This window comes from Macaca fascicularis, chromosome X (genome assembly GCF_037993035.2).
Source record: "Macaca fascicularis isolate 582-1 chromosome X, T2T-MFA8v1.1".
NCBI classification, from domain to species: Eukaryota; Metazoa; Chordata; class Mammalia; order Primates; family Cercopithecidae; genus Macaca; species Macaca fascicularis.
The window spans coordinates 116,249,532-116,269,370 of record NC_088395.1 but is presented as its reverse complement, the minus strand read 5'-3'; the positions used below and the strand labels follow the sequence as shown (position 1 = coordinate 116,269,370).

Here is a 19,839-nt window from a genome sequence, read left to right as displayed (position 1 = left end):
GTCCTTGGAAAGCTGGGAAATGTGTTCACCTTTATTTTATTTTATTTTATATTTTATTTTATTTTTTGAGACAGTTTTACTCTTGTTGCCCAGGCTGGAGTGCAATGGCCTGATCTTGGCTCACTGCAACCTCTGCCTCCCGGGTTCAAGCGATTCTCCTGCCTCAGCCTCCCGAGTAGAGGGGATTACAGGCATGCACCACCAGGCCCAGCTAATTTTGTGTTTTTAGTAGAAATGGGTTTTCTCTGTGTTGGTCAGGCTGGTCTTGAACTGCCGACCTCAGGTGATCTGCCTGCTGCGGCCTCCCAAAGTGCTGGGATTACAGGCGTGAGCCACCACACCCGGCCTTGCCTTCATTTTAACCAGTTTATCTGGGGATCAAGTTTGTGACTCTAGCTTCAGAAGTACTGGCTCAACACTGTTTAGTGAACCATCAACGACAGAGGGATTTCCCTTTGGAGTAAAAATGTTAATTTTTGAGTAAATATTCTATTGTATTATTATACTTGAATTGTATGCATAGCAGCTGTATTCTTTTTATACTTTCTAGCATTGTGAACTCCATGCTGCCAGACCGTGCTGGGGTTATTACAGGACACATTTGTAGATGTGTGGGCCTTACAGGAAGTGAAATTACCTAATGATACTTTACCACTGCTTGAAACATTTTGAAATAAAAACTTTTGAGAGAAAGAAATGATTCAGCCTTTTCTGCCTCCTACTTTTTGAAATCAGTTAGTACACATTTGTAATGTGATAGCACCGTTGATTGGAATGTCTGAAGCTAGACGGGTAAGATGATATCCTCTGAAGTTTGAGTATTTGGCCCCAGAACCAGGTTGTAAAGAAGAGAGTACTGATGGAAAGCTCACTTCTGAAATACCCTCCTTTCACAGGCCCTCTGATCACCCGTGTGGAAAGTAGCCCTCTGGGTCTACTAATCACAGACATCAAAGGAATGATACTCATTTGCTTCCTTTTGCTTAAGTTACCTTCTCCTGGGGCAGGCTTCATTTCCTGTAGGGGACTAATTCTGGTCAGTTGAAAAACATTTTCACTATGGGGCAGAAGGTTGCAAGTATGGCATGGTACCTATTCAATCTCGTGCAGATATAATCTGGCATTTGAGTTCTCATTTGTTTTGTTTTAATAGGATAAGTAAGTAGAACTCTTAGCTTTAAAGAAATTATACTTTCATCTGTGCAGAACCCGTCATGATTGTCTGGCTTTTTGATACTGTCTGTTCACTTGCTATTACAGGTTGAGTATCCCTTATCCAAAATGCCTGGGGCCAGAAGTGTTTGGATTTTGGAATTTTTCAGGTTTTGGAGTATTTGCATTATATACTGACTGGTTGAGCATCCCTAATCCAAAAGTCTGAAGTAGTCCAATGAGAATGTCCTTTGTGTCATGTTGGTGCTCACAAAGTTTCAGATTTTGGAGCATTTCAGATTTTGGATTTTTAGATTAGGGAGACTCAGCTTGTACTAGTCAATTTTTGTTAGTCACGTTTTGACATAGGGGACCACAAGGATGCTTAGCTTCAGAAAACAGTTAACCATGGTAGTTATAGTAAGGAAGAAAACCCTCATTTTATTTAGCTTATATATTATATTACATGAGCAAAAGAAGAGTTTATTTTGCTTTGAGCCTAATTTAAAAACAGAAGAGTCTAACCTGCTTTCCTTAGTACAGGTAAATCCAACTTTTAGCTCCTTTTACAGTATTACTTTGCCACTTGAGTAGGGCTAAACACCTTTTGGACCATATTCATTGTTACTATCAATACAGAGACGCACGTTAGAATTAATTGAAAGGCTGGTGCTATATTTTCTACTTTATTATTAAATGATAAAAGTGACATTCACTGTAGAAGTTTTAGAAAATGTAGGGAAATTATAAGGATAAAACTAAAAATAATCTCTAGGTGGGCACAGTGGCTCATGCCTATAATCCCATCACTTTGGGAGGCTGAGGCAGATGGATCGCTTGAGCCCAGGATTTGGAGACCAGCCTGGGCAATATGGTAAAATACTGTCTCTACCAGAAATACAAAAAATTAGCATGTGGTGGCGCATGCCTGTCGTCCCAGCTACTCAGGAGGCTGAGGTGGAAGGATGGCTTGAGCTTCCAAGAGGTCGAGGCTGCAGTGAGCCGAGATTGCACCACTGCTTTCCAGCGTGGGTAACAGAGCAAGACCTTGTCTCTATAAAAAAAAAAATCACCTGTAATTCTACAATCTAGAGATTGACATTTTGGTTTATAGCCTACATAAATTTGAGGAAGTTGATCTTGAGTATGAAGTTTCATCTTAAACCAATTTTACTTCATATATCTTAAACATTTTCTCATACTCTTAAATCTGGCAATACTGCATTTGATGGCTGTATAGTATTTGATCACATGGATACATTATTTTACCAATCTCCTATTGGGCATTTGAAGTTGTTCCTATTTTTTTTTCTGTTATCTGTACCACCATGATGACTGTCCTCTATTTTTTGTGTGAATCTCTAATGATTTCCTTTAGGATAGGGGTCCCCAACTCCCAGACCACGGACCTGTACTGGTCCATGGCCTCTTAGGAGCTGTGCTGCATAGCAGGAGGTGAGCGACAAGTGAGCATTTCTGCCTGAGCTCCACCATTGGTCCCTGGTGCCCAAAAGTTTGGGAACTGCAGCTTTAGGATATTCCCAGAAATAGAAAGTGAAATTACAAGTGCAGGAAGTGTAACTGAAGGCCTGTTGTCACATATTGCCAAGTTGTTTTCTATTTAGCATGTACTAATTTCTACTTCTGTCAACAGTATATAAAGTGCCTTTTTGTATACTTTTGGCAGCACTGAGTAATTTCTTTATTCTTAATTGGCACTAGTTTTTATGGACCCCCAGCGCATTGCTATCTGTTTTAGTAAATAAAAGTTATTCATGGCAGAAATGAAAGTAAGGATGCAATATTATAAGTAGTAGTCCTGCAAGGAACTGGTAACCCCAGCTGGTACTTTGAGAATTGTCTAAACGGACCATATTTTAACTCTAAGAGTCTGCGTTTCTAAAAATATATTTTTCGTTTCTGAAATACTTTATCAGTCTCTAATGTAGAGGAAAGTGCTAATTTTTTCTCCTAAAATTATAATTCCATATGTACTTTCTGCTCATAATGTTAGGCATTTCTCTGTGTGTAAGACTTATGTTTTTGTCATTTTAAACAAAAACAAAACATACCTTCTGGCAAAAATTGTACAAATTTTGTGGGAAGTCTTGATTGTTACACAGGAGTACTTTCTGGTTAAGAACACTTAAGGTAACAAACAACTTCTTCAAGTATTGTTCAGGTCTCTAGTATTTTAATGAATGCCTTGTAAATTCAGATTCATCCATGTATCAACACACTTGTTGACTAAACTTGGAAGGGAGGGAGAGTTGTGGTAAGGTCAGTGTTTGCTGTTATGTAATCTGTTTGTCCAAAATATTTAAAAATCAGTATCATAAGATTCTTGATTCTGAGTCAAGAATTACCAGTGTGACAGCAATTTTCATATATTGAAAGTTTTTTCCCCAGTAGTTGTTTCATAATAATCAAGCTGTTTCTTAGGTGTGGACCTAAAAAAGCATGATCTGTTGATTTTTATGACTTTGAAAAATTCTAACTTAAATGCAATTGATATATTGAGAGCTCATAAAGAGAATGTGCTTTCACTGTTGATACCACTGCTAATTTAATTCTAGGTAACTGAAAGAATAGGAATGGTGTACTTTCTTGCTGCTTTTTCATATTCTTACATTCATCTTTTATCTAATCTCAAGATAATCTTAAGAGTAAAGCTGTAATTATAACTGATTAGAAAGAATTTCCTAATTTTAGTATAGAGGGAAGTACAAAGGGTGCTTTCTTAATGTTCCAGAAAGCAGACCCTATTTTAGCTTCTTAGTCATGGAGTAGGGGGAACTGTTTCTTTCTTTTTAAAATTATTTACAGTTATCGTTATGTTCAGTTTTTAAAATTCTTACAACACTCTGTGAGGAAGGTAAAGAGTAGATTAATAAATTTTAACGTCAACCTTGTACTTCACTCCATAATTTATTTGTGTCATAGTAAGTTATTTTAAGCTAGTATATACCCCTATTCAAAAGTCAAGATTTAAATATTATTGCTAAAAAGTAAGTGGGGCCTGGCACGGTGGCTCACGCCTGTAATTCTAACACTTTGGGAGGCTGAGGCGGGCGGATCACCTGATGTTGGGAGTTCGAGACCAGCTTGACCAACATGGAGAAACCCCGTCTCTACTAAAAATACAAAATTAGCCAGGCTGGTGTCGCATGCCTGTAATCCTGGCTAATCGGGAGGCTGAGGCAGGAGAATCGCTTGAGTCCGGGAGGTGGAGGTTGTGGTGAGCCAAGATCGTGCCGTTGCACTCCAGCCTGGGCAACAAGAGTGAAACTCCACTTCTCAGAAAAAAAAAAAAAAAAGGAATTTTCTGGCGTTTAAAAAACTTTCTATTTGTCATTAAATATGAGGGATGGGTGGGGTTGTCGTTAAAAAAAATAAATAAATAACAACACTTTCCCAAAAGGTACATATTTAAACTGAATTTCAAAGCTGAGATAAAAAGTATGGCTCAGAAACTGGAGATTTCAATTAAGCCTCAGGTAAAGGAAGCAAATAGGCAGAATAAACCACACAGACAAAATGTCAAACCAAGCAATGTTTGTCTTTGAGCATCTTCCATTTCTTATTTTAGTAGGCATCTCACTGGTTCCCTGTGTCTTTTACCCTGCTCTTTGTCACTGGTAGCAGAACAAACTAAACTTCCTTAAGCAAAACTGTCCTAAGCAATGTATACTGCAGAGACTTCCTAAAGAGAGATGGATGGATTCATTTGGAAACCTCTGTGTGCACACTCTAATTTGTATTCATTTTTCCTTGAAGAATGATTACACCTATATAATTAAAAAGTTGCCTTTGAAAACTATTGGCACGAAAAATGGACAATAATTAACCACCCATCCCTCATTTTTAAAAACCATTTTATTGTGGTATGATTGACATAAAAAGCTGTAAAAATGGAATGTAAACAACTTGGAGAGAATAATCACCACAATCTATGCCATAAACCCATCCATCACCTCCAAAAGTTTCCTTCTGCCGTCTTTTGTATTGTTATTTGTGTGTATGTGTGATAAAAACACTTAACATAAGATTTACCCTATTAGCAAATTTTAAAATACACAATGCAATATTGTTAAGTATAGGCACTATGCTGTACAGTAGATCTCTGGGACTTTTTCATCTTTCTTATGAAACTTTGTATCATTTGACTAATACCATCCTGTTTCTCCCTCTACCCAGCCCCTGGTCACCCTGGTTTCTGCTCCCTGCTGCTTTGAGTTTGACTATTTTAGTTTCCTCCTATAAATGGTATAATGTAGTATTTGTCCTTCTGTGTCTAGCTTATTTCACTTAGCATAGTGTCCTCCAGGTTTGCCCAAGAGAAGAGTTTCTTTTTTAGAGACAGGCTCATTATCTTCACTTTAAAGCCCATTTTGGTTCTAAGAGTCTACAACTTGGTATGTCAGGAGTGAAATTTGTGTGCTTGCAGTTCATTAGGCACTTGATAGATCTACATCAGTATTTATATATCTCCATACTAATGACAGGGGAGAATTTATGTAACAAAATGAATGATAATAGAATTATTAGCTAAGATTGGAATATTTCTCTTGGCATTCAAACTAGACTCTGTCTTTGAGTTTAGATGAAGAGAATGGGTCTAGGATAAATAAGCATTGCTTATTTGCTTTAGTTTTTACCTTACTTAGATAAGAAAAATAAAAATAAATAAACTGCTTCAAAATGGATAAAGTGAAAACTATCAGAATACTGCATATTTATCTATGCAAAGAAATATGACTGTTGTCATGGATATGTAATTTGGTGTCTCAAGCAAGAAGGCATCAGAGAATGTGAATATGGCATAGTTTATAAGATCTTTGACCTAGTATTCATACTTCTAAGAAATGCGAGGGAATAATTTTATAGTCTTGACGTGCGAAAACGACCCAGAAGCCATAAAGGAGATACATTTTACTACTAAAAACTAAAAAACAGACAACAACAACAAAAAAACCCACAATATTTATCCAAAACAAGCACTCAAAACAGAGAAAAGCTATAATGGAGAAAATATTTGCAATATCTCAAAGGGCTTATTTCCTTAATATACAAAGGGCTCTTATGAATCATAAAAAAAAAATGAAAAACCAAGTTGAATATGGGCAAGGAACTTGAGCAAGTAATTTGTATAAGAAATTCAGACATAGTGAATTTTTTTTTTTTTTTTTTTTTTTTTTGAGATGGAGTCTCGCTCTGCAGTGATGCGATCTCAGCTCCCTGCTACCTCCACCTCCTGGGTTCAACCAATTCTCCTGCCTCAGCCTCCTGAATAGCTGGGATTACAGATGCCTGCCACCACACCTGGCTAATGTTTGTATTTTTGGTAGAGACAGGGTTTCACCATGTTGGCCAGGCTGGTCTCAAACTCCTGACCTCAAGTGTTCTGCCCGCCTCGGCCTCCCAAAGTGCTGGGATTACGGCATGAGCCACCGTATCCAGCCAGTGAAATATTTTCATATGTTCATTGGCTAATAGTGAAAAGCAAAAAGTTAAGACAATGTTTTTGGTATCTGTCAAACAGTTCAATCTAGTATTGGAGGAGGTATGGGGAAATGGGCATATTAATATACTGCTGGTGGGAATATGAAATAGTATACTCTTTTTTAGAAGGCATGTTTACATTTTTATAAAAAAAATTTTAGACTTACAATAGAGTTGCAAAAATTATACACCATTTCCATGGGACCTTTACCCAATTTCCCCTAATGTTAACATGTTACACAATTATAGTATAATTATAAAAACTAAAAATGTTCCTAATCTGGGTTAATCTAATGTTTTTTCATGATTTGATTGAGATTATGCAATTCGGGCAAGAATACCACAAAAGTGATGCTGTGTTCTTCTCAGTGAATCAAGCTAGGGCTTACATGATATAGATGCACCTTATTACTGGTGATGGTAAGTAACTCTGATCACCTAGTTAAGATGGTATCAACTGTGTTTTTCTACAGTAATGTTATTATTTTCCCTTTTGCAATGAAGTAATATCAATACACTTTTTATTAATACATATTTGGGGGAGATACTTTGAGACCATGTAATGTCCAGTTTCAGCTTTTGCTCACCAGCATTAGCATTCACTGATGGATTTTGCCTGTAGTAATTATTCCTGTGGTGCTCTAATGGAGATTTTCTATTTCCTTTATTCCTTCTACATTTATTAGAATTTTTCTGTAAGGATGATTAGTCTCTTCTCCCTCATTTACTTATTCAGTCGTTCATTTATATTAGTATGGACTCATGGATATTATTTTATTCTGTGGGATATAATCTAGTATTACTGTTATTTGTTGCCCAGGTTGTGTTAATACCAGCTTTGGCCATTGGGAGCTCTTTTTGGGTTGACCCCTGTGTCCTTTTCACATGACCCCATTTAAAAAAATTCAGCCCTCCTTTATTCCTTGGCACCAGATGACACTAACTTCATCTTGACTATTTCCTGCCTCAGACCTGGAATCAACTGCTCCAAAGAGCTCTGGTTCCTTTTCTTAGAGAATTGTATTTGGAACCCAAGATCTGTGTGCTAGATATGCTCATTGCTATTGGGGTATCACTGCTTCTAGGCCTGGAGGGCAATTTTTAATAGACTAAATATAAAATCATACCCTTTTGAATCAGCAATTCTGCTAGATATAAACCCTCTAGAATCACTAGCATAAGTATATTGATAGGGATGTTCATTGTGATCTTTCGAATGATCAGAAATTAGAAAAACCCCAAATGTCTGCCAACAGAGAATATGGGTTGACTTAATTGTGATGTGGTCATATAATCAATGGAATGCCATGGAATGGTTAAAAAGTAGATCTGTGTATTCTGCCATGGAAAGACATGTAAGAGAGTCAGTTTTTTGTTTTATTTTTCTTTTTGAGACAGAGGTTTGCTGTTGCAACCTCCGCCTCCTGGGCTTGAGTGATTCTCCTGCGTCAGCCTCCCGAGTAGCTGGGATTACAGGCGCCCACCACCATGCTCGACTAATTTTGTTTTTGTATTTTTAGTAGAGATGGGGTTTCACCATGTTGGCCAGGCTGGTCTCGAACTCCTGATCTCATGTGATCCACCCACCTCGGCCTCCGAAAGTGCTGGGATTATAGGTGTGAGCCACTGCACCTGGCCCAGTGTTTTGTTTTTTAAAGCAAGTTGCAGACATGTATAGATGGTATGATTCAATTTTTGTTTAAAAATTTTATGTGTTGGCCAGGCGAGGTGGCTCATGCCTGTAATCCCAGCGTTTTGGGAGGCCGAGGTGGGTGGTTCACTTGAGGTCAGGAGTTCAAGACCAGCCTGTCCAATATGGTGAAACCCTGTCTCTACTCAAAATACAAAAATTAGCTGGGCACTGTGGTGTACGCCTGTAGTCCCATCTACTCAGAAGGCTGATGCAGGAGAATCTCTTGGACCTGGGAAGTGGAAGTTGCAGTGAGCCGAGATCATGCCACTGCACTCCAGTCTGGGTGACAGAGTGAGACTCCAGCATCTCAAAAAAAAAAAAAATGTATGTGTGTATTAGAATATGCTTAGAAAAAGGGCTTCAAAGTTACCCACCAAACATAAAAGCTGTTATTTCTAGGTGGTTGGATAAAAAAGGACACTTTCACTTCATTTGATATATTTTGTAATGTTTGAATATTTTTATTTTATTGTTTGTTTATTTATTTATTTATTTTGAGACGGAGTCTCACTCTGTCAGCCAGGCTAGAGTGCAGTGGTGTGATCTCAGCTCACTGCAACCTCCGCCTCCCGGGTTCAAGTAGTTCTCCTGCCTCAGCCTCCTGAGTAGCTAGAATTATAGGCATCCACCACCACGCTGGCTAATTTTTGTATTTTTAGGAGAGGCGGGGTTTCACCATGTTGGTCAGGCTGGTCTCGAACTCCTGACCTTGTGATCTGCCTGCCTCAGCCTCCCAAAGTGCTGGGATTACAGGCGTGAGCCACTGCGCCTGGCTCACATATATTCTTAAGGGGAAAAGAAAAGTTTCTCCCACAGCTTAGCCTGTGAGCGACACCTTCCGTAGTTTGGCTTACTACAGTTTTTTAGTACTGTTTTTAATGAGTCATTTTCTTGTTCCTTTATGGTTTTTAAAATAAATTTTAAGTATACAATTTTTATTTTTGAACATTTTGGAAGACACTAAATCAGCAGAAAAAACCCAAAATATATGCAAATATTAAAACAATTCACCTCTAATCCTACCACCTAGCAATAACTGTTAGTATTTGAAATACATTTTGCTAATTTTTCTATGAATATGTAACACTCAAATATATGTATGTATGTAGAATGGAGTCATACATACTGTTTTTGACCTGTATTATTTCTTGATAACAACATTTCTAAACATTGAAATGTATTTTAGTATGGCAGTTTTAATCTACTATTTACCAATATGTGATTTATGTATACTTATCTAAAATAAGACTTATCAAGGACCATTGCGTAGAGAATTGTTTTGAAAAGGACTTGGCCAGAATTTACTTTTAGATTTGAACATTAAGTGCTAATATTTTTATATTTCTTAATATTTTTTTTTTCTTTTTGTTTTGGAGACCGAGTCACTCTGTCACCCAGGCTGGAGTGCAGTGGTGTGATCTTGACTCCCAGGTTCAAGCGATTCTCCTGCCGCAGCCTTCCCAGTAGCTGGGTTATAGGCATGCACCACCACACCCAGCATATTTTTGTATTTTTAGTAGAGACAGGGTTTTGCCATGTTGGCCACGCTGGTCTCAAACTCCTGACCTCAGGTCATCTGCCCACCTTAGCCTCCCAAAGTACTGAGATAACAGGCATCAGCCACCACCCCTGGCCAAAAGCTTTCTTAATATTTTTCCACTGTTTTCTGAAACATTCTATTTTAAACTTATTAAGATCGATTTTTGAGACATTAAGTACAGGACGATGATTTTTCGTGCTTGAAACATTTCCAACAGATGCTATCACAAGTTTAGTATTGACTTTGCTTGTGGAAGAATGTTTTCAAAATATTGGTTAAGAGACCAACTTATTTGCAGAGAGGGCTAGAGCCAAACACATTAATGATTTGTTTTTAAGTCTGTCCCCAGATATGAAGGTTGTCTGAAATTGAACACTGCCTTGTATTTTTATCAGTTTTTACTTTTTTTATATCACTTTTTGCTGTCCTATTAGCTGCATGGACTTCGTTTTGCTCACTGGCATTTGGTGAGTTGGGCTTTTTCAGTGCTGCCTTCTTTTCTAATGGTAAGATAATAAACTCTTGATGCTGTATTATCTCTTTTTTCTTTTTTTAATGCCACCATGTTACTGTTAGGTTGAAAATAAACAATATATGCTTCAGTCTGTTAACAATTTGCTAGGCTAAGACTTTCTAACTTTCTTATGTTACAAAAACCTTGCGTATGTCTGAAGTGAAAGAGTCTGAAGTTTGTTTTACAGTTTTAGCTAAATCATCCCAATTCCTGATCGTCTGTAAATGCAACCCGCATGGTGGTAATCTGCCTAGTTTTTTTATATTAAATTGTTTCTTCAATTTGTTTTAATATAATGACTTTAACAGGGAGGTGCTATTTTGTAGGAGGAGACTAGGAGAGAGGAGAGTGCAGGATCAGTTTTTCTGTTGTGTAGAACTAAATTAGGCTAGGTTACAAAATGTGATTTGGTTTCCTTTTCTTTCCTGGGTAGCTGCTACTTTCTTTCATTTTTTTGTGATGAAAGAAATGGCTTTTAAGGTGATAGGCATTGAGAAAAATTACTTCCTTAGCATTAGAGAACCTCTGAGAGTTGCTTCTCCTGCTCAGCCAATTTGGGGCTACGAGAATGGAGATGAGTAGAAGGTTTAAGCTGGGGCTCTCATCCAGCTTGGAGAATTCCCTGACACTCTCTAGTACCAAGGGTCAAGAGTTGACTATCCTTTGCAAATATTTATTTATGGAGTTATTTTCCAAATTAAGCAAACTAGCAGATAGTTTTGTGTTTTCCCTTATCCCTCTCCCTTGCAACTTCCACCTTTAGATCTTTAGATGATTTTATAGAAGGATGGGTGTTTTTTTTTTTTGTCATTTATTTTTAAGTTATTGGAATTATCTATGGGGGAAATGTGTATGTTTTTATATAGAAGTATGAAGTTTTTCTTTCCCAACATTCTCCTTGTGAGCTCTTTGGATCTTATTTTAATATAAGTGCCCCGCCCCCCCCCCCCCCTTCAATGGCCAGTGTTAGCCTTCTGGAAGAAAAATAAGAACATATGAAATGGCATGACTTCTGTTTATAAGTAGTTTTAACTATTTGTGTTAAGACATATACTGATGCTGTCCCTGGTAACCCCTCAACAAAAGTAGATTGTGGATATTAACATAAAGTTGAAAGTAGTTCACTGTTAGTAACTAGTCTTTGTTAGTAATAGGCTTGGGTATAAATCATTCTTTCCTTCATCTCTTTAATAGTAGCAAGGAGAAAATTAACTGTCTGAATTAACACCAGCTAGTTAGTGTGATGATTACAGTTATGTGGATGTTTGTATGACTTCCATGGAGGCATCTAGACTAAAAAAACAAAAAAAAAAAAACTCGAAGGGTTATTCTTGTTACGTAATCATATGCAAGTAGTAGTGAATACTGCTGGATGGAATAAAGCCTCAGTTATTTAGAGTATAGCATCATGCCCAGGGAGCCCCAGCTCTGTAGAAAGCAATATCAAATTACTGAAGGGCCTTATTTTACTATTCCAAGTATTCAGATGGTAACTAGTTTATTCCTGCATTGTCCAAAATAGGTCAAACCCCAACCCTAAACTGACAAACATTTCTGATGTATATATCTTTTTCCTTTTCTTTTCTTTCCTTCCTTCCTTCCTTCCTTCCTTCCTTCCTTCCTTCCTTCCTTCCTTCCTTCCTTCCTTCCTTCCTTCCTTTTTCTTTTTCTTTTTCTTTTTCTTTTTCTTTTTCTTTTTCTTTTTTTTAAGACAGGATCTCACTCTGGTTACACAGTCTGGAGTGCAGTGGTGCAATCTTGGCTCATTGAAGCCTTGACCTCCCAGACTCAGGTGATCCTCTCACTTCAGCCTCCTAAGTAGTTGGGACTACAGGCATGCACCACCATGTTCGACTAATTATTTGTATTTTTAGTAGAGATGGGGATTTGCCATTTTTCCCAGACTGGTTTTGAACTCTTGGATTCAAGGAATCTGCCTGCCTTGGTCTCCCAGGGTGCTGGGATTATAGGTATGAGCCACCATTGCCTGGCCCTTTTGGTGTATATCTTGAAAAATGTCACAAAAATGGTGTGTTTACAGACTGAAAGAAGATGGAAATATATTTAGGTTTCTACTTAGACCAGTGTCGTATTTGTATTTGGGAAGGAACCTTGTGTTGTTTCGAGGAACTTACTCGTTTTTGGTTTCGATGGGAGAATAGATGCCTGCAGTCATCTGCGTGTGGGGATGGCTGTCTTGTGTGACTGACTAGTTTGCTGTGGTCAGACATTGTCTCTGTGTCTGAACATGGCTTTGGTCCTGACCATGGGGGATTCAGAGATACAAATAAAACCGTTAAGAACATGACTCTTGCTTCTTGTCATTTTTCCATAGAGTTTCAACTACTGTTACTTAGAGTCTGGCTCAGTTACTTTCTGAGATTGTAATAGCACTAATTCTAGTCAGACACTCATCTCTAGTCATTTCTTGCTTTTCCTTTAGTAAAAAGGAAAAGCTTACGAGCTAAGGTGCGCAGATAATGTGAATAAGCACTCAATATTTCTTTTAAAGGGGTACTTTTCTCATGTCATTGTACTCATAAATGCTGTCTCTTACTGCAGATTGAAATCACAGAAGATATTCGTGTTCTTCTTAAGAGAAAAAGAGGACATTTGTAAGTATTTGTCCTTTAGAAATTCTAAATGTGTAATTTTATTAGCTTTTTGAGAAAAGTAAGTGACCATACTAATGGGCATCTTGACTCTTATAGAGGAAAAACTCCACCAATATTTATGATTGTGTTTAAAAAGGCACTATTTTATACAGCAAAATAGGAAAACATTTTACCCTGTGCAGCTTCTAAAATTTTAACCATTTGCCACTCATTTGTAAAAGAGCAAGTGGTAATTAAAATCCAAGCAACATCTTTCTATTTGAGTCCTACCCAAAACTGGATCAGAGATTAGAGTTCCAGTTCTGACTACTGAGGCTTATAGAATATGTGTCTTTGGTAAACTACTTAGTCTCTCATTATCTCAGTTGCCTTATCTTTAAAATGGGTTTAATAGTAAGTACACAATCAGGGTTTCATTATTATTATTATTATTATTATCGTTGTTGTTGAGACAGAGTCTCGCTCTGTCTTCCAGGCTTGAGTGTAGTGGTGCCATCTCAGCTCACTGCAACCTCCGCCTCCCCCTCCCGAGTAGCTGGGGTTAGAGACACATGCCACCATGCCCAGCTTTTTTTTAAAATATTTTTAGCAGAGATGGGGTTTCACCATGCTGCCCAGGCTGGTCTTGAACTCCTGGCCTCAAGTGATTATCCCACCTCCGCCTTCCAAAGTGCTGGATTATAGGCGTGAGCCACCGCACCTGTCCTCAGTGGTTCGTTATTGTTGATGAAGTTACATCCATAGCAGTTTATGCTTGCCCTGATGCATTGAAGCTTATTGTTTTTTGTTGTTGTTGTTGTTTGTTTTTTGCCCCAAGATGGAGTCTTGCTCTGTCACCCAGACTGGAGTGCAGTGGCATGATCTCGGCTTACTGCAGCCTCTGCCTCCTGGGTTCAAGCAATTCTCCTGCCTTAGCCTCCTGAATAGCTGAGATTATAAGTGCCCACCACGGCGCCTTGCTAATTTTTGTATTTTTACTAGAGCAGGGGTTTCACCATGTTGGCCAGGCTGGTCTGAAACTTCTGACCTTGTGATTCGTCCACCTCGGCCTCCCAAAGTGCTGGGATTACAGGCGTGAACCACCATACCAACCTGAAGCTTATTCTTTGAGAGACAGCCACAATGTGTACCTGCGCCAAAGCTTATTGAAGAATAAACTTCAATGTGTTGGGGCAAGTATACATAGAGGCTGTCTCTCAAACTGATTTAAGTGTATTTCTGATCTTCATAAATTTTTAAGTAGATGTTTCGTTGAGGCATCTATTCTAGACTACAATATGGAGTAAAAGAAATACAACAGAGCACATAAAATTAAAATCATAGTGTTTGAGGCTTGGACTTTGAAATTTACCTATTCCTATAATCCCCAATTATCGACTTTTAGACCAGTGCTGGTTAGTGAAAACATTTTCACTGGTCCATGGTGAAGTGAGAAAAATAAGGACAGAAGATCATGAGTTTTTAAAAGCTAAACATTTTCACTTTAAAGGAGTGCTTCTTACGGAATATATCTTTCTAATTTAGGGGAATTAAACATGTTCTTTATCTCGTGAAATGATGGTGATAATAAATGGTAGGGCTTTAAAAAAATTCATGCTCGGCAAAACAACAACAACAACTTGGTAGCTCTGTGTCATTTCCCCCTACGATTCTTCTTTCTTTTACATTTTTTACTGTTTTGTGATATCTTAAAATATGAACCCAACTTCTCATTTTACAGATGAGGAAACAGACATTGAGAGGTTAATTTGTTCCAGGTCTTACAGCTCAGCAGCTTGTGAACCACGACTAAAACCCTATGTGTGATACTGTCTCTCTGGAATTCCTGGTCTTCTGAAAATTGCTTTCATTTTAATAGGTTATAAATTTGAAACTGAAGATATAGTAGTTCTTATGTGCTAATAACTATTTTTGATTTCCAAGTATAAAGAAATTCAAAAGACCATGTTCTTGTATAGCTAAGTGCTGAAGTCCACTGATTAGCCTGCATTAGAAGAATCTTAAACATGGCCAAAGATTTTTATCAGCAGATCAGAATTAGCTGTCACCGAATTCAGCTACTTAGGTGTTACATGCTCCCCAATGACTGACAAAGAAGTTAAAATATCAGTAAAGTTATTATTTCCTTTTGGAAGTTGACAGACTGTACTGCCACTGTGAAGAGTGTAGTATTCAAACTTCTATAGTTAATTTAACTACAGAAAGTACTGTTTTCTCTCTCACAGATACACACCCACACACACACATACATATTTATACCAATCAATCTGCAGCCCATCTAGATTTGGAAGGGAAAAAACTACCAAGGTGAAGAGTAGAAGTTACCAGAAACATTGGCATGAACATATCTGGCCAGTTGTTCTGTTCAGGAGATTGCAGATAGTACTCTGTGACACTTTGGAGGCTCCCCATTAATTGCCGTTGTCTGAACTTTCCCAAAGTATGTTTCAAAATGGAAATAATTAACTTCCTTATCACCCTTGTCTCACTCATCTTACTGAAACATAAGCCAGATAAACAAATGAATGTGGAGGGAGAGAACAGATTGAAATGTATTCCCAATCCTAATGCGGAGACATTAACTCTAGGGGTACTTTTCCATGGCTTCTTATATTTGGCTTTGTGTGACTTACTTCTTTACGTAGGAATTCTTTAATTTCTGAAATGTCAGACATACTCAAAATGAAATGCTAATAAGGATAAAATGCATTTTTGAATTACCTGCTGTCTTTAGAATATGTGTCCTTCTGTTCTTTACTACGGCTAATATGTGAGCGTTGACTATATGGCCATAAAATTTCAATATCCAGCAGATTATTGAATAATCTTTGAGTTCTTTAATTAGAATCACTTCTGAGATCCATTTAATACTGAAAAGCAGAATGAGTTTTTTGTTTTTTTAATCACGATACAATTTTGTATTATGGTAGTCAGGCAGCTGAATTATAGTCATTTATTTGGCCATTTTATAAGAAATGGTTTAAGACTACATTGTTGCATAATTTATTAACAGTCTGACATATTGGAAAGAACATTCACAAACTAACCTATTAAACTGGTTCCTCCTCTAGCAGATGGGGAGGGCAGATCATGTGGCAAAAAAGGGCATAGTTGTAAAATTCTCCCTGTAACATGAAGATATTCCTATGGGAAATACTACTGCTGCTTAAAGACTTTTTTGGAACCTACACTCATGGTTGAAAGCCCTAAGTTGTATTACTTTATTATAATAAATATGTAAGATTACAGGAAATAGATGTATACCCTATAGATATTTTGTATATTCTTCACTTGAAGAAAACACATTTGTTATAAAAGTTAACTTTAAAGTTAAATTCTATAACCCAATTATTTTTAGTTAACTTCTGTTAAAATCATCTATATATCCCAACAAAGAAAAAGCACCCAGTAAATTGAAGACTTTGTAGATAAAATTAAGTCTCCACTGTGGTACAATGGGCAGTTTAATTTAGCAGCAAGGTTTTGTGTACAGGGACCTGCAGCAGTTACTCTTCAGCATCAGTTGGACAACATTAACATTGTCATTGTGCTATCTGCTGCCCTTCTACAGCACTGAACCATTTGTATTGCTCTCTAAACACATATCACCCAGAACTTAGTTTTTGTCCCTTTTTCATTATGTTTAATAAAGTTTGATTATAGCATCATGCTTAGCCAGCAGGTGCCACTTCTAGCCTGATTTATCCTCAAGATTCCTTAGATGTAAGCTTTGGATTAAATTATTTACAACCAGTTATTGGATTAAATTGTATACAACCAATTCCCAGCTTTAGAAATCTACATTTTAAAAAATCAAGTATATCTTGATCACTTGAAATGAGGAATAGATGTATAATTATACACAGTGTAGGTGAAGTGTGTAGGCAGCAGCATTGACTCCTAGAGCTCCTCATTTTGACATATACAGATAGGATACCGATTATAACATCCTATGACCTAGAAACAACATTATCTGATGCATGCTGGGGATCTTCTTAAGGCATGATGGGAGGGAACTCACTGTAGAGCATTAAAAGTATCTTCAACATGGCAGCTGAGGTGCTTTCTTTGCTGGGAAAAGCTGCAAAGAGACTGGCAGAATGGCGAATTCAGGAGTTAATACCTCTCCAGGTGATGAAGTAAACAGGTTCAGTTTATCTTGTGAGAGACGCACCCAAAGATCAGTCATAATTGTGAAAAGCTTTCAGTCAACCTAGCCAGGCACAGGTGTAATGTGTTGGTATACAGCATCTATATAGTATCTTAGGTTTTGTTTTGCTTTTCTTGGTTTTAAAATGTATTTATTGTAATTACTGTGTATTTGAGTTTAAGGTTCGATTGCACAAGTTATTTTATATTGAATAGACTGCTTGTTATTTGCAATATAACAATCTGAATCAGATGAGACAAGTGCTATAATGATACATGTATTTTACATGATTATTTCATCTTGCAGACTGATGAAAGATCTTGTTAGCAACTCTTAATGCCTTTATTTTCTTAAGGTATTGTCATTCTCTAAGTTTTAATGTTAAAGTATAAAGTTAATTGTAATGTCTCTTGTAAAGTTGGATTTCATTTACAAAGTGAAACCATTCTTAACCTAGTAGTTGAGCTTTCTCTTGTATATTTTACAATCATTCCAAAAACAATTTGGAAGTTTTTAATAGTGTGTGAAAGAAAGTAAGATTTTAAGGAAGCACTCCGCCCCTTTACAAAAGTCTTTGTGGTGCAACATCTATTTAGAAATATGATCTTTTAAAGTACAGCAGATATTCTTATCTGTTTAATCTCTTGGAGCTTTTATAATTGTTTCCTGATTTAATGTTTACTAGTTACAACTAATCTGTTTCAGAAGGCAAATTGTCTTTTTATTTGGTGTTTAAATTACTCTTAAATAATGTATAACTTGAAAATGAAACTTTAAAAAAGTAGCACTTATATTGTTAATTGTTGATTTTCAAATTGATTTAAAAACTATTGTAAGATCTTATATCAAGGACAAAGTTAATTTGTCACTACTGTATGTTTCAACGTGGCAGATGCATGGATCCTTGCTTGGTTTAGTTCATTTTCTAAAACTTTTGAAAAAATGTCTTGGCATTAACCAACTGCAGTTCAGTAGTTTTTCTCTTTCATTCTCAAATTGGTGTTGTGTCACATGCTTCTGGGTAAGACGATTTCTTCTTTTAAATTCAGACTTTAATTAATATGTAGTGTCTGTTTACTTTGTGTACTAGAGCTTAATGTATCACTAATGCTTTTTGTGTTTAACCTATCTTGGAGTGTTTGAAGTAACTGGAATGAAATACTTATTAAATCTCACCTCAGAACAAAAATATAAAATTGAATCTGATTTTCACTAAAACTTCTAGTACTTACTGGACATCTAGACAGCCCCCGCCCCCAAACAAAATGTCTTAGGATATAGGACAGATCATTGCTCAAAATTGTTGCCAGTATTTCTTCATACCCAAAGTCTGTCACTCTCACTTATTTAGATTATACCAGTATGACTAGGATCACAGACAACTGAGCTAAAAACATGGACTTTAAAATCAAATCGACCTGGGTTCAAATCTCTACTCAGCTGTGCTATCTTGGGCAACTTAATCTCTCTGAGTCTGTTATATCTTTAAAATGAAGGTACTACCTCAAAGGAGTTTTCTGAAGGATTAAATGAGATAATAGATCTGAAGGACTTAGCATAGTACCTAGCCTGTAGTAAATGCTCAGTACCTGGTTATTACTATGATTCCCATATGGAATGGTGAAGTTCAACAGGAGCAATTAACTATCCAGTGACTGAAGATAATGCCCTGCCTTTTTCTGGCTGACATACAAATACATGATCTCAAGGAAGCGCCAAAGTCCACGTCCTCCTAATGGTGGGATAGCAGTATCACTCTTCATACATGGAAGGACAGCATACCTTTGTGAAAAGTATCAGTGAAGATGCACATAGTGCAAATTGTGTAATCTTCATGCTTTTATAACACCAATCTTTTTCCTCTGTGCAACAGGCAGTTTTTCCAGTTTCATATTTTCTATTAAGCAACTAACAACACATTCAAGTTTATTTTAATTACCAGGGATTTTAAGAGTATAGTATTTCCTAGGATGTTGACATGGACAAGTAATTGTTTTTAAGATGATTAAAGTTAGCTACCTTCATGCTATTATACTTGCATATATTTTTACCTTATAGATTCAGAAGAATTCCGGTACATTCTTAATTCAGTAAACAGTTTGAAGCTAACACATGGAGGCACTGTTCCAGTCACAGATTCAGCATCACATGAGACAAACTCTCTGCCTTGTGAAGCTTATATTCTACTGGGGGCATAGACAGTAAACATGAAAAATAAAACATGGTATATTAGTGAAAAGTACTGTGGACAAAAAATAATGCAAGTAAGGGACATAAAGTGTGGGGAGTCCAATTTTAAAAGAAGGTGGTTGGAGAAATGCCTCACTGAGAAGGTGTTCTTTGAGTAAAGAAAAAAAAAAGAAGCAAGAGAATAAGCTATGTAGGTGTCTTGGAAGAACATTCCAGGCAGAGGGAACATCAAGTACAAAGGCCATGAGGCAGGAACAAATGGGATTGCAGAACAGTGTTCCAGGGAAAGCGTACTGGGAGGTGAAGTCATAACCTTGGGGTAGGGGAAAGATTATATAGTCTTACAGGTTATAGTAAGGACTTTAGCTTATATTCTGGGTGAGTCATATGGGAATTCTTTAAAAGATTTTGAGCAGAGGAATGGTATGATCTAACTTACATTTTGAGAATAGTACTGTGTCTTCTGAGTTGAGAATTTATTGT

The 19,839-nt window shown here is 37.0% G+C and overlaps 1 protein-coding gene across 12 annotated transcripts in view; it reads left to right on the top strand.

Annotated features, from left to right (window-relative positions):
* The window catches only part of ACSL4 (acyl-CoA synthetase long chain family member 4), a 110,700-nt gene that overhangs the window by 51,002 nt on the left and 39,859 nt on the right, over window positions 1-19,839 (top strand). For 5 of the 12 annotated variants that reach the window (XM_065538129.2, XM_065538128.2, XM_005594350.3 and 2 more), the window contains exon 2: window positions 12,964-13,016. The exons of 3 other annotated variants lie outside the window; for them this stretch is intronic. The gene's annotated coding sequence lies outside the window, so the exon portion shown is untranslated. Of the gene's footprint in view, window positions 1-12,963; window positions 13,017-17,472; window positions 17,522-19,839 lie in introns of all 12 variants that reach the window. 4 more of the 12 variants (XM_065538127.2, XM_045384046.3, XM_045384045.3 and 1 more) reach the window with 1 other exon arrangement.